Consider the following 16,320-nt stretch of genomic DNA (forward strand, 5'->3'; position numbering starts at 1 on the left):
TAGTTTATGTCGACGGCGATTATAATTTTTGAAAACGATGATGATGATGATGATGATCATGATGATGATGATGATGATGATGATGATGATGATGATGATGATATGAGTACAGTAATTGAAAAATGAGCCTAATCAGCAAAAGAAAATGAAAGGACATTTCCCACATTTTGATCAAGCTTTGAGATCATGAGATAAGTATCTCAGTATCTTAGGATGTTCTAGGGGATGACTATTTACAACTTGTTTTGCAAGAACAGCTTTAGATTCCGAAAACAACTGTATCTTGTTCAATAGATTGAGTGTTCATGAACTATTGATTTGCATAATTAAATATAATTTAATGAATTATTAGCATATTTCGAAGTCAGGTATAAGAAAGTAAATGAGTATGACAATATGTATAAGAAATTCTTGATCACTTGATCTTTCTCATAGTTAAAAATGTGTGCACATACATGCAAATATAGAAGTTAACACACACACGAAATTTGAAATATTGTCCTACCAAAACAATTGCCAAACTATTTGTAATTTAATTGCACACACATAGCATATATACATTATTTTCCAAATACAACTACAAAAACAACTAAGCTATTGTTTTTTTTATTACCCAATTGTTCACATTTTGGACAAAGTGTTTTCAAATAAATAAAACAGTTTTCAGACAAACCTTGCTATGATATTTCCGCTTGAAACAATAAAACCTGTTAAAGTCACAAATCTTTGATAATCATACAGAAACTACTGACTGACTACCAACTGTATAAGCATTCTATTTTGGCAATATTGTCCACCTGACATCAAGACCTCAAGTTCTTTGATGTGAGTGCAAAGTTTATTGAGGCCAATTTCCAGGAAGCTGTAAGCCGGTTTCAAAATCATCGCATGGTTATTTTAGAAGGCATCAATCACCACTATTGCACTGCAACAATGCAAGCACATGTATACTTGAGTTTTATAGAGAACATGATAAGTAAATGAAAGGTCTAATATAAATCATTTGTAAGCATTTTTTCTTATATGGCTATATCAAAACTATGATAACACTGTTATTGAATTGAGGATGTTGGTGCACAATAATGATGATGGTGTTGATGATGATGATGATTCTGGTAATGGATTCAGAAACATTTACAACAACCCGACTATCAAATTATAATTATTTCATTCCTCAAATTAATTATTGTTATTAATTAAAATTGTTATCTTTATCTTTGCAGAAATTCAACATAGTAGTAAATCAAGTAAAAAGATATAGCGTGATCGTTCATATTTACACGATTCTATTAAGATTTTATTTTTCAGCATGCCAAATAGTTGTTTACTTTACTGAAACAAATAAGATTGAAAACAAGCAATACATTGATCAATTCCAAATATACAACATATAAAAATTAACCATAATTGTATTTGTCAGGAAAAACTAATAGGTTTACACATTCAATAAACATTAAACTAAATTAAATGCAATATTTTTCTTTTGATTGTTTGCATCAATCTTAAAATCTTGTAAGCCTTTGTATTCCGGTGTTCAATTGTCCCTTTGTTCTGCATGAACCGAGTATCTCGTTTTGATACCAAATAATAGATATTGTCTACACTTAACAAACAACATGGTGTTATAAATCACACTGGGTGGCAGTTGACAGATTTAACACAATTGATGATGCCACCATGTCTTCTCTTTCTGGTAGTATGAAGCAGTCATTTGGTTGAATTATTTACCGCCGACATACTTACCACTTTCTTAAATTAGATACGTAACATATTGTACAAATTTACAGTTATGTCCAAAAAAGATCTTCAGAAATTGTACAACGTAAAGATACTAGCCCGTTTATAAAAAAAAAGTGTTTAATAAATATAAAATTAACGTAAAAAAAAATTAACGTATCAAGCGGGTATCGGTTAATTAAAACTACGTCATTCCTTATGAATAATTAATGTTACGGCAATGCAGAACCTACATGATAAAAACAAGAAATTACGGTTTACCAACGGGGGTTAATAATGTTTTCAATAAAATAATTAATATAACAATATGTATATAGATATATATGTTTTAAAATGTAAGATATGTGCCACTCATATTCACAAGTAACGAGTTTTCAATATACATTTTTCAATTTGCATCATGTGAAGTTGTGTTTTTCAGTTGTATGTTATTATTCCTCAATATTGTCATTTTCTGTGCAAAAGAACCCATCCAAATCAAAATAGCATGTAAGTACCGTCATGCACTTCGCTTTTAATAGGGCTGTGTAGTACGTTTATTTTCAATGCACCCCTTACATTTTCTATCACCCTAATTTATTTTACCACACTAGCGTACTCATGCCATTGATAATTACAATTGTATAATTTAATGTATTATTATTGTAATTTATTGAAGCTTTTCTGCAAAATAATACAATTAATGCAAAGAGCTCTTTGTTGTGTAAAATTGTTGGTCTTTCAGTCTTCAGACAATCTTTACTTTTATGCTTATGACGCGTTTTCGATGATGTAATTAAATGTATTAATGAATTCTTTTGGCACTAAATATTATATTTTTGACATATTATTTAGTTGTTGTGTTTTCCGTAGTTTCTTTTCGATTTATTGACTAAACAAGCATCGTTATCCATATGTTTTGCATTACTGTAACACATGCTTTTGCCTACCAGTGTTTAGCGCATGCGCGAACATCCGGAATCAAAACAATAACAATGAACTGGTCTATAAACACCAATTATATATTTACTATTATTACAAGTACTTGTTTTTCCATCTAATTTATTTCCTAAATTGTAATGTATTTAAATTATTTAGTTTGTTAATTAAGTGTAAAATGCGCTCTTCACATCCAAGTTTTTAATTAAAAAAGGGATGCACATTGTACGTGTAGTCACTTTATAGCACACGGGACTTAGAACATTCAAGAACAACAACTAATAAAATGTAATAATAAGTGATACATACAAAATAGACTTGTTAAGCTAAACATATTTAATGTTACCTTAGATACGACGGACTGTATCCAAACAACTCACGTCTTTCTTCTATTTGTCACAAATAGCCGCGAGACAAGATTGACTATGAATTTATCGAATGTTTATGAACATTTCAAAAGCGAATTGTGAAATTGTCAAACCTACACTTTTTAATACAAAAACAAGGTATTTAAAACGTCTTAAAACGTTATAAATGATCAATATTTGAAAATCTATCCGTATTCACGGTTTGCGGTTTATGTACCGGTAAGCCTTCAACTTATGGACAATTATTCAACAATTTAAAAACCTGACAATTATAAAGCGTTGCAACGCGAAACGATTGAATAATTTGGAGAATTCTGTTGTTTTCGTTTAATTTTGTGAAACTACGATGATTGCTTATATAAAGTATAAAATACCTCTCCCATATATATTTGGAAGGATGGCCGAGCGGTCTAATTGGTTTTTACTCCAGGACTCCGGGGGTCACTGGTTCGAGCCCTGATGCGGGCTACTTTTTTGTTCCTTTTTTAAATTTTATTCTTGATTTTTTACTGGAGCTTTTTTGATCCAATGTTTACATTTATCATTATAAAGCATTTAATGACAAACATAAAAACATTCCACAATCTGTAAAAAGGCCCCTTTAACTTGTAATGTGTCAATATATCCATCGTCCGATCATAACCTCGACCCGTGTCAATATGTCTCCTTTCGGCTAATCATGACAACGAACTCTGTTACTATAAAACTCTCCTAACTATATTGAAGAAACTCGTTCCGTGCCTCAATTTTACTTACCAAATACTTTTATAATTTATCTTCATCTGGCTTACTTTAAACTCGCATTTTATTAAAATATCCAATTATGTCAATTAACTTCTAATTATACACAGAACTAGTAGGACTACTCTAGAAGCAGAACTGCTGCGCTGAGCATTAATTCTAAATTCGTTATACATGTAATAAATGGGAATATAATAACCAGTTTTTCCGAAATAAATCAAACTCCGGCAACAATAATGTACTGACATACGTTTTTCTGTGTACATTTTCAATTACACGCTGACACATATAATTATGTTTATTTTATAGCGCACATACCATACCTAATAAATGTGTGATTATTAATATTGCTTTTCATTCCGAGTATACACATTACTTTATTATGTCTATCTACATGACACTTAGTTAGAAACACGAGCATAATTATGTGGTTACAAATTGCAAAAAGTTTGCATTCCCTAAATAAAAAAAATAAGCATTCAATTTTCCCGCTGTATAAGTCATATAAAGACGTCTAGATCAAACGTGATAATCTAAAGAGAGCGAAAATGTATAAAGATCTATGATCTCGCTGTGAAATAGGATAAACCGCAATAGAAAATTGCATATCCAGCGTTTTACTAAGATCAATTTCGAAACATTTTGAAATACGTAACAAGAGATCACAAATTATTGAACGCAAAATTCAATGAGAAATTGTCCTAAACATAATAAATATAAGCGTTTTATTGTTAAAAGAGTAAAAGGAGATTACAATAAATTAATCGAACCGTGCAATATTAAAATCATTTGTTATCTTTCCATGTAGCGCTTTGCGAAATAATCCTCAACAATTCAATGCAGAGTGACACGACAAAATTTCGCTATTTGCCTCGATTCAAATTTCATCACCATTTCAAATGCAACACATTCAAGACGAACACAAATGTTTTTTGTTTAAATTTAAATATTCGTTTGTTTACCTAACCGAAATACCAAAAAAAGAAGCCTGCCATTTTCAACCTAAAAAATGTCTTCCCTTACGTCAAGCATGATGCAGCATTTATCACCGCCGATATTGTTACTTAAATTCTTCAAACAACTCTTCTTGTGACTTCCTTTTTACTCACTGGCATATGAAAGTCAAGCCTCTACTCGCTAATGCACGCACCAAAGTGTGTGTATGGATACAAATCAACATATTCGTCCAGTTTTGTTTGCTTCCATGAGGCGTTATAATTCTGCACGCGGCATACACACAATTTTGGTTAATTGCAATATTCCTTTTCCATGTCAAAAATTGATCTAAGCAGGCATTTCTTTGTGGATAGACTTTCAACTTAAAAACAAACGACCCTTTGATCGAAGAAATTACCCTTAACATTGTACGCCCATTTCCGTCGAAAAATAAAAGAATCCACGATGCAATCTCGACGGTTTTATTTCAGCCATATATTAAAGCACTTTTATTTACTTTGTATTTCAATAATCCTCCATATTCACACAAATACGTCAACTATTAATGCACCTGCGTTTCGAAATTCGAAATTTCTAGCCACTGGCGTCCTTGAACTAAATTAATGATACAATCCAGTGATGTTATGTTATGCCAGTTGGCGAGCGCTTGTGGTTTGGCGATGTGTGTTGCGTTAAGATAAAAAAAAATCAATATAATCGCTGTATTGGAGTAATAACTTATTTTTTACGGTACATTGATTTGAAATGTATTCATATAATAAGTGTGTACAATGTAAACAGAAATTAAGGAATACATTTAATAAGGATGTTGATATATTTCAACGAGTTAAATCGTCTACTTGTGTTCACCTGCATTTAACAGTTAACAGGAAGTTAAAGGCTGCGAAATAAAGCCACTATATACACGAAGTAGGCATGTAAAGCATACAAGGCGTGTTAAACAAACATTTACATGCTATGTTAAAATCCCTTCTGTGAAGTCATTTTACGGTAAGATATAAGCAGATAATTGGAATTTTGGTGACATGCATTGGTTGGAAAATTAATACAGTTTGTATGGCTGTAGTTGCTGTGCATGCCAACTATTCAGCGGCATTCTATATCAAAGTTGCCAGAAGTATTTGATGCGACCATCTCTCACCGCCTGCGCGGTCTACGCTCTTCCAACTCATATTCTACCGTTTGCTTCGCTTTTACGCCTGCTGTGACATCCTTCCTCCATCAGCAGCGATCTGAAGCTGCTGTTCCCCAATCGGTATGATTGCCAATCACGTTTACAAACGTCTTGTACAGAGGACAGTGCCTTCCTGTAGGTCTTGATCTCGTAATGTCAAACGGTTAGACAAGAGTAAATAATGATGTCTATTGATTCGACACCATTAATACAAAACTATTGAGACTTGTTTTGTTTTAGGTTATTTGTCATGGTTTTTAATGTTTTACAGATATATAAGATAGGACGCAAGTTGTCTTTTCTAACAATATTGTTTAATGAGTTTAGGAAATGTATCAGAAATCGAATCTTTCCTATACAATAATTATTAACTTATGTTCTTATTGACTTTTTTCCTAACACTGTAACACGCCAGAACGGCGCAGTCGGACAGGTCTCGTTGGCTACAAAAGTGGTACCAAGCAAACAGCATACACGATTCATACAGAGTAGTTGTGCGTCGAAGTTTTTTTCATGCTATGGTTTAACTTGCTGCTCATCCGAATTATTTCCTCCTAATTGAATTCCATGATTTTTTTTTCAAAAAGCTTGACACAACTTATAACATTGAAACGCATTTTTGAATAAAAAATATCTCAAAATTTCTCTTTTGAAAAATATTTGTTTAAGGAAGTATTGGGTTTTTTTAAATATATTATGCATATGCTGTTTTGTTTAGCCAAGAGGTTACCAATAAGGACAAATCGAGAGGTTATTTCTATGTTGATAAAGCTCGCCAATACTAACGTTGCTCTAACTTATGCCTTCATATATAAAATAACCGTTACGAAGAATACAACAGTTTCCGTACTCATAACGATATTTAAAGATTCAAGCGTACATCATCAAGGATACTGTTATGAACAGTAAACTCGTACAACCAAGGAAAACAAAACAAGGTGCGTGAAGCTGGTACACCGCTCAGTAATCGACATCAGCTCCGCAAATTACGAACGCTGATCTGGCACAGCAACAGGCTCGACATTTCAGATCAGTATTCATGTTAAAGGTGTAACGGCGAATGCTGAGCCAGCACAACACTCTAGCGCGACATTCCAGATCAGAATTCGTTTTAAAGTATTACGGCGATTGCTGAGTCAGCTCAGCACCCAGCGCGACATTCACGATCAGCATTTGTTTCAAAAGTGTTATTGCAAATGCTGAGCAAGCTTAGCACTCTAGCGTGACATTCAAGATCAGCATTCGTTTTAAAAGTGTTACTGTGAATGCTGAGCCAGCTCAGCACTCCAGTGAGACATTCTAGATCAGCATTCGTTTCACAAGCGTTAAGGCAAATGCTGAGCCACCTCATCACTCAAGCGCGACATTCCAGATCAGCTTTCGTTTTTAAAGGCGTTAAGTTGAATGATGTGCCAGCTCAGCACTCCAGCGCGACATTCGAGATCAGCATTCGTTTTTAAGGCGTTAGGTTGAATGCTGAGCCAGCTCAGCACTCCAGTGCGACATTCCAGATCAGCATTCGTTTCAAAGGCGTTAGGTTGAATGCTGAGCCAGCTCAGCACTCCAGCGCGACATTCCATATCAGTATTCAATTTTAAAGACGTTAAGTTGAATGCTTTATATATGGTTGAATATTTATAGTTGTTAAAACTAATAGTTTAATCTTGCTTAATGCAAGCATTGATATATATTTACATCGTATTAGTGTAAAAAAGGATGATAGTTATATGTTTATTACATATTCGAAAATGGTTATAATAGGTTTATTAAATATAACGAAAATGGCATTTTTCGAATTTTGTTGGTGCGTACTTGATATGTACTTTAAATACAATTTATATTAAAAAGTTAAATAGTGTGGGGAATTATGCTGCGATAAACTCAAAGGCAATTTAAGTACTCATTGTTAACGTGATGCATGCATGATTGTAAATGACAACCTTTTAATGGATGTATGCTTAATTATATGAATTAACAAGACAACACAAAGCACGTATATTCAGAATGTTTTTATGTCAACATTACCTTTTGTCTGAAGCATTGAAATATGATCACTTTGATAACGATGACTTAAATGTATCATTCGCGATCATATTATTTCCTAGCTGATTGATAAAAAGCTACAAATTGCACAGACTGAGCCAATATCTTGCACGACGGTTATATAACATTCACCTCTGTGTTGGGCTCAGAACGGACTATTGTTATGAAAGCGTCTCATTTATGTCATGATCATTCCAAGCGTTCATTATTGAGGTAACATTATACTAAACAATCTCTTGCACGACGGTTACATTGCATTCACTGTATTAAAGAAAACCATCTCATACCATGATATCTTATATCAGTCTTAATTCATTATTATAAAATTGGTATGTTTTTTTGATGTTAAGAAACCAACGTATATACACACGTCGAAGAAATTCCTAACGTCACTCAATAAAAGTTATGTTCACTTGTTTACATTTGTGAAGTGCGTGGATTAATTCCATCTGCGTAAATTGGCAATAAAATAGTTCCAAAGAGTTGCATTAAAACTCGCAAGTTTTTGCACAATTTATCGTACATTTAAAAGTCATATTTCTTAATTTAATGCATGCGATCTTAAATATCCAATCAAATATACATAAAACTCATGTTTTCGGTTTTACCTATTTTATAGACAAAATGGCGAGCTGAGCATTTCGCAGAGTTGTATGTAAGAGCAAGGAGCGACAACTCTGCGTGGAGATTGAGACTGAGCATGAGATTATAATATAATCGATTATAAAGGCCAGTATAACGAACGTGTCATAGACGCCCTTTTAAGAGCACCCTATCATTCTTCCGTTTGTTGACCGGTCGGCTGTTTTTGTCAAGGGACCAATTTGCGACAATTTACAGAAACGACACAAACTTGAAAATAAACGAAAATGTAAATATTATAAAAAAAATAGTTTTAACTATTCGTAAAAAAACTACATATTATTACATGGGCCGAGTTCCTTTGTGAAATAAAATGTGTTATATGATCGAAGTAAGCGAACTCTGATATTGGTGGCAATTAGATATATACCGATAAAAACGTGATGGGTAGTTCCCGGGTATGATTTCAAGGGGACCAGAAAATGAACCGTGAACATTCATGAAAAAGAAAAATACAGATAAAGATCATTATGGTTTGTTCCAACACCAGTGTTGATTTTACCGTTTCGTTAATATTTGCTTATACATATCGCTACTTATACATAAATAACCCATAAACTTACATTCATATATGCAGTACATGTAACTTCATTTACAATATATTTATGGTAACTTAATAGTATCAAATTAAGATGAATATTTAAAATGTTACCTTTCTTTCAAATTATCCGAGACACACTTCCAATTGAGCTAAAGCGAAAACAAGTGTACGTCAGTACAAATAGTTGTGTATTTGTGTATTCTCCTAGCTTATTCATACTCGTAGAGCCGTTTTGGACATGCCATGTTGATTCCTTTGAACAAATACAATGACATGAAATTTGATCTATCGTTTTACACAAGAGACATAAATATACTGTGGTTTGAACAACTTTAGTGATATTATTTTGGCCATGTTAAATGGAACTCTTTTATTGAAATATGTTCTGCAAATTGAAGCTGTTCCATACTAAGATTGCTGTAGCCATTTCAAAAAGTACAGGTCAGAGATTATATTTAATGGAAAAAAAAGTTAATCTTTTATACACACGGAGACGAAATTAAACTTTTTTTTGTTCGTATACTGTTATGACATTACCTTCATGTCTATCACAGACAGTGTATGTTAATAGTCATTTGAAACTGCATATATTATTTGTTCGTTTAAATTCATTGTATATTATTGGTTATTGTTAAATAAGTATCGTTTTCTTTTTTTCATTTGACCCGGTTTTAAACCGGAATAGACCTTTTTATTCTGCTCGATTTTGCCATTTTTGATATTACAACTAAACTAATAAGTTGAAGATGTTTTTTTTAACTTTAAGATTTTTAATATAAGGTATACAAATACTTATAAGTAATTTAAGTAGCAGTAGTAGAAGTAGTAGTACTAGTAGTAGTAGAAGTAGAAGTAGTAGTAGTTGTAGGAGTAGAAGTAGTTATAGTAGTAGTAGTAGTAGTTGTAGTGGTAGTAGTAGTAGTAGTAGTAGTAGTAGTAGTAGTAGTAGTAGTAGTAGTAGTAGTAGTAGTAGTAATAGTAGTAGTAGTGGTAGTAGTAGTAGTAGTAGTAGTAGTACCAGTAGCAGTAGCAGTAGCAGTACCAGTAGCAGTAGTAGTAGAAGTAGTAGTAGTAGTTGTTGTAGTAGTAAACTTAGTTGTAGTAGTAGTAGTAGTACTAGTAGTAGTAGTAGTAGTAGTAGTAGTAGTAGTAGTAGTAGTAGTAGTAGTAGTAGTAGTAGTAGTAGTAGTAGTAGTAGTAGTAGTAGTAGTAGTAGTAGTAGTAGTAGTAGTAGTAGTAGTAGTAGCAGTAGCAGTAGTAGTAGTAGTAGTTGTAGTAGTAAAAGTAGTAGTAGTAGTAGTAATAGTAGTAGTAGTAGTAGTAGTAGTAGTAGTAGTAGTAGTAGTAGTAGTAGTAGTAGTAGTAGTAGTAGTAGTAGTAGTAGTAGTAGTAGTAGTAGTAGTAGTAGTAGTAGTAGTAGTAGTAGTAGTAGTAGTAGTAGTAGTAGTAGTAGTAGTAGTAGTCGTTCCACAAATAGTTCCAATGTGACATTGACTTACCATAAGATATTGAACTAATGAGATCGCATGATCAATCTGTACCATAAATACTCATCTGTTAGTCATCTTATTAAAACATGCAGTAGTAACCGCACGATGTGCCTTAATTTGGTGGTCTATGTGTAATAATTGACTGAGTTTTTGTGATCTTCAATACGATTTTCTAAAGGTTAATGTATTGATTGATTGAACTGATTAAATTCATGTCTGGAGACCTTTAGAATACAATATAACAAAAGGATCATGGGTCCCAAGGCGCTCACCTAAAACCAGAAGGAAGTGAACTATTATGATAAGGTAGGTGAACTGTTATGCTGCTGCTGCTGCTGCTGATGATGATGATGATGATGATTATGATGATGATGATGATGCTGATGATGATGATGATGATGATGATGATGACGATGACGATGACGTTGACGTTGACGTTGACGATGACGATGACGATGACGATGACGATGATGATGATGATGATGATGATGATGATGATGATGACGATGGTGATGATGATGATGATGATGATGATGATGATGATGATGATGATGATGATGATGATGATGATGATGATGATGATGATGATGATGATGATGATGATGATGATGATGATGATGATGATTATTAGGATCATGATGATGATGATCATGAAGATGTTGGTGATGATGATGATGATGATGATGATGATGATGATGATGATGATGATGATGATGATGATGATGATGATGATGATGATGATGATGATGATGATGATGATGATGATGATGATGATGATGATGATGATGATGATGGTGGTGTATAAATATTAATTATTAATACATTCTCGAATTAATTAAGTATCGCATAGCATCCCGAAAACCCGAAATAAACATTTTTATTGCAACAAAAATACACATGTAAACCATTATTCAAAGTACTTACTGCTGCTTCCGTGTTCATTAGAAAACCTATGAATATTAAACTTTAAATAATACAATATGAACTGTATTTAATATTAAATACCTCTCTTTACTTCTGTGTTATCAATCCGTGTCTACAGAAATGAAATCGAAAGTATCGTCATAGAGGGTTTATTAGGGTATTTCCATTAGCGTATTCGGTAGTCATTAATCTACAATTGTGCAAAACAATACATTAAAGCTGATTCGACAGAGATTATCACGTGATTGGGAGATATATACATGGAGCTGCACATCTTATTTGAATCGTTTGAACACAAAACTCATTAATCGAAGTGGAATTATCATTGTTTAATTGTATAGTAAATACTATTTTGGGTTGGTCCTTCTACAAATAGATTTGAACGTTTCACTAGGACTTCTTTGTTACTTGAAATATTATTTAATAAACTAAATCAAATAATTGAACACTCTCAGTACGAAGTGAGTTTTTGTTACCAAAATGACCAACTAACATATTTTAATAATTGGCTGGTTGAAAAAGTTTGCAACGGCATAATGGTGACCACAAAACGAACACTCGGGATAACATAATGCGTTGGACACACGTCGATTATGAGTCTTTTCCTCGATCGCATTGACGCTGCAAGCCTAACAAACAGACATTAGCACAAGCACTTCAGTTTACGCGTGCACCCGTCGAAAGGGCGCCATGCTCACATCGTTCTTTGAACCTTCGTCCGTCGCGCGATGTTTAACTTAATGCGCGTTGGTGTAGGAAGGCGTCCATCTAATGTGTGTTTGCTTAAGTGTGTGTTCGTGAATTCTTATGTGCGAGCGTGCCATCGTGCGTGCGTGTGGGGAGGGTGGTTGCATGGAACTGTGCGTGCATGTGTGTGTGTCTGTTTGTTTGTGTTGATTGATACATTTAATTGTTACAAAAACACAGTTACATGTATTCGTTGCAAAAGCAACATTTCAATAAGGAAGTATGCGGCGGGTTATTCGTAGAAGAGGGTGCCATATCTAAGACCAGAGCTTATTGCAACCGGTTAATGTTCCGTTGGTCAGTCTTGAGTTGCTTCAATCTGACACTTTCCGGGCGTACGTTGTTCTGGTTTTCACCTTGTTTTGTTTGGAAATGGCTTTACCAACCAAAGTTGAATTCGTCAAAAGAAAATAGTTCGTTGCGCTTTTGGCCACTCTAGCATACGAATAGTTTTCCGTATCAAGGTTAGGCCCCTCCACAACGTCAGGTTTTTTTCAATTAAGTTAGAACTTTTGCATTGATCTTTGTTAGGTCTTTGTTTATGAAAATGCCTGTTTGTTTTAGAAATTCGGCACTTTTCATTATCTCGATTTTGATTGATCATGCCTGTACTTGACCCAATGGCAGAAATCTTCTCAAAACGAAAATGTACGTTTTTTTAGGTGAGTATATAATATTACTAATGTCAAGATTAAAAAAAAAAAATCTGAAACCAACATATGAACATGACAGATGAATATTGAAACAAATTAATTAAATATATTGTAATGGTTTAATAAATCAAATCTTGTTATCTTCATGGAAATAATAAGGAATCGATGCAATCGATACCCACACGTTTTCACTTATTCGTTGCAGGACCAAACTTTGTGTCTATCAAATCTGGACAATGTTTGTTAATTTCCCGATAGTGTATTTTTCTGAGTTTTTGACATCCAAACAAAATTCAATTCAATTGCAAACGCCTCTTATTTCGTCGTTACTTAATCTGAAAGTTCATTCGAGTGTATTTTTTTCAACGTTTTATCTGTTTAAAGCGACCATATCCGATTGTTATGTCAACATTTTATTTATGCAATTTAACCCAACACATGACTTTGAACGAGGAAAAAGGAATGCCCATTATTAACATATACTGCATTTTAAATATAAATATATCATAAATCTAATATTGCCAACTTCAATAAATGAAATAATACGAACTTTTTTACGCCGAGACCGTCACGATCATAATCATTCTTGCAGTTTTAACAAAAAAACATTTGAGCCTTCATAAATAAAAAAGATTTTCAGCGTTTATCCTTTTTTCGAAAATAAAGATTGGCCATTTAGGATTCTAAAAAATTAAATTGAAAACACAGGTTTAATCGTTGATGGTTGCTTTTCAGTTGTAAGTCGCTTATCCACGCGCGTGAAATGTTTGTTATGTAGTTAATTGCATATATACGTATTGCTTTATCAATTCGTGTTTATGAATCAATACATATTACATAGCACATGTTCTATCTTTTTATATATGCATGGTGCAATTTGCAGAATAAATAGCATGTAGGAAGAATTTGAATACAGCACATGTATGTACTTTGATATTAATTATACTTCAAAAGATCATATGATACTAGTATGTACCATCTTATTGTATAAAATACGTTCAATATAAGTCTGTAATTCTTGAAGTATATGGAATGCTAGCATTATAGAAAGATGCTGTTTTCTGTCCAATCATTCGAACCGCACATTTTTAATTGATGCGTTTTTTTATGAAAATCTTACCACGTCAACGTTTCGGTACAAAGTAGACATGTCGGTAGCCTATTCTGCCTTGAATTTAAATAATTCATAAGCACATATGGTATTAATTCATGATGGAAAACTAAATATTTGTGGTATATGATATTGCAACGTTTGCTTTGCCGATTATGATGATGAAATAAGTAAGTATTATAAATATATACGTGTGTTCGAAAGTGTACGATATACGTACATGCCATTTGTTTTTTGTGATTAAGGGACTAGTTCAGAGTTTGGTGAAATGACAATTTTTAAATGATTGCAATATATTCAAAAAATGTATGCTTTGTTTCTAAAAAAGCGAAATAACGCTCTTGACGAAGAAACATGTTTAAAACATTTGCTCAGTAACGGATACACATCATTCGTAATCGGTAAAATAATAAAGCGTGTGTAACGCTTTTGATCGATTATTTTAAAAATACGTAAATTATTATTATATCATTTATGTTTTGCTCATTAGTACGAAAGGCTGCGTTGAGCATTGTTAATGCTTTTGGCTTTTGCTTCGCAACAGGGTATGCGTCCAAGGGACAGCGATACTGTCTTATACACGCTTTTTCTTGTCATTATAATTATGTACGACTTATAGCAACATTATCGATTTATTGATAAACATTTCATTTGATTTACAAGAAAAAAGAATACTGTGCACATGTCCCTATAAATACTGACTAGTGAGTGCTATTAGCAAAAAGTTATTCAGCAGAATCCATACCAAGAGATTCCTGCAAAGAGTAGCATCACACGGTCAGCAGAATCCATATCAAGAGATCACTGCATAGAGTAACATCACACGGTCAGCAGAATCCATATCAAGAGATCCTTGCAAAGAGTAACATCACAGTTTGTCAGCAGAATCCATATCAAGAGATCCTTGCAAAAGGTTACATCACAGTTCCGCAGCAGAATCCATAACAAGAGATCCTTGCAAAGAGTAACATCACAGTTCCTCGGCAGAATCCATATCAAGAGATCCTTGCAAAGGGTTACATCACACGTTGGTTGACCGCCTATGGGTAATTTAAGACATAACATATTAAAGACATACAAACACAATTGACAATTTTCAAAAATGGTACCTCCATCTGTATGTGAATTTCAGGATGTAAATTGGATTTCAAGTACTCTGCCATCTTTTAACATTGACTTTTCGTGTAAAAAGCAATATACCATTGGATTTCAAAAGAGCCGATATGTGCTAGGCAATTGTGTAGCCCTAGCTGTAAATGTGGATTGCCATTATATATATGCACCGCGCTCCAGGAAAACCGTTCTTAATGATTGTACGCGAAGCCTCGTCACAGCTTAGCTAATGCTTGCGCTAATCTTAGACGATACTGTCCGCTAGACAAGATTATCGTTTCAAAGTGAATCCCTATACACGAAAATAACCATAAAGGCGTAAAGTGTCGTCCCTGAAATGACTCGGCGGACTGCACTGGCTTCTATTGGACGATACTCTAAGCACGTTCATTAAACCCGGTTTTCCCACAAAGGGACTCAATGATGTATTCCCCGTTATACACCCCGTAATTTCGTATTTCTTGGGTATTCTAGTAACTATTCCATACGTTACATATTTTTGTGAATATTAGCCCTTAACAACGATGTCATTTTTAAGGTCAGCGATGCCTAATAAGCCCCGCCTTCTGCCTGACTCGACCATATAACCTTTCGAAAGTATCATCAGAAGTATCTTTAAGGCTCATAAAAGGTGACGATCTGTAAAAATTACCGATTTTAAAATAATTTTTGCATATTTTAATAATAAACGTTATCAAAAAGCAATATCTATATGCTATTGAAAATTATCATAAAAATGATCAATACAACCTGCTTTGAGCTCAAAATACAGTGTCTCCCAAGTCAATTTTGTTTACAAATATTCGGTTTAGTTACATCGCTGTTTGCCGGTGTGTAAAAATACCGAAATTCCCGTAATTACCGAAATCCCTGTTATAACCGAAATTCCCGCTGTACAAAACTTCAAGTGTCAAAAAAATTCGTTGGATTGCTTTATCATAGTAGAAATCAGTGATATAGACAAAAACGTAACAACAATATAACCTTTTATGAGCCTTTAAATGGAAAAAGATAAGTGCAGACCCAAACATAATAATATTTTATAAAGGAATATACTATAATGACATTGAACTTTAAACTTTCAAAAATTAGATTAAGTGCTAAAATAGGACGATTTTGATGATCGGTAATTTCCGGAAATCGTTCAGCTATTTCCCCCTC

The 16,320-nt window shown here is 33.4% G+C and overlaps 1 protein-coding gene across 1 annotated transcript in view; it reads right to left on the reverse strand.

Moving 5' to 3' along the window:
- The window catches only part of LOC127842298 (uncharacterized), a 139,321-nt gene extending 127,663 nt beyond the window's left edge, over positions 1-11,658 (reverse strand). Inside the window, exon 1 of the mRNA XM_052371729.1 lies at positions 11,617-11,658. The gene's annotated coding sequence lies outside the window, so the exon portion shown is untranslated. The remainder of the gene's footprint in view (positions 1-11,616) is intronic.
- Between the last annotated feature and the right edge of the window lie 4,662 nt (positions 11,659-16,320).

The sequence above is a fragment of the Dreissena polymorpha genome, chromosome 8 (assembly GCF_020536995.1).
Source record: "Dreissena polymorpha isolate Duluth1 chromosome 8, UMN_Dpol_1.0, whole genome shotgun sequence".
NCBI lineage: Eukaryota > Metazoa > Mollusca > Bivalvia > Myida > Dreissenidae > Dreissena > Dreissena polymorpha.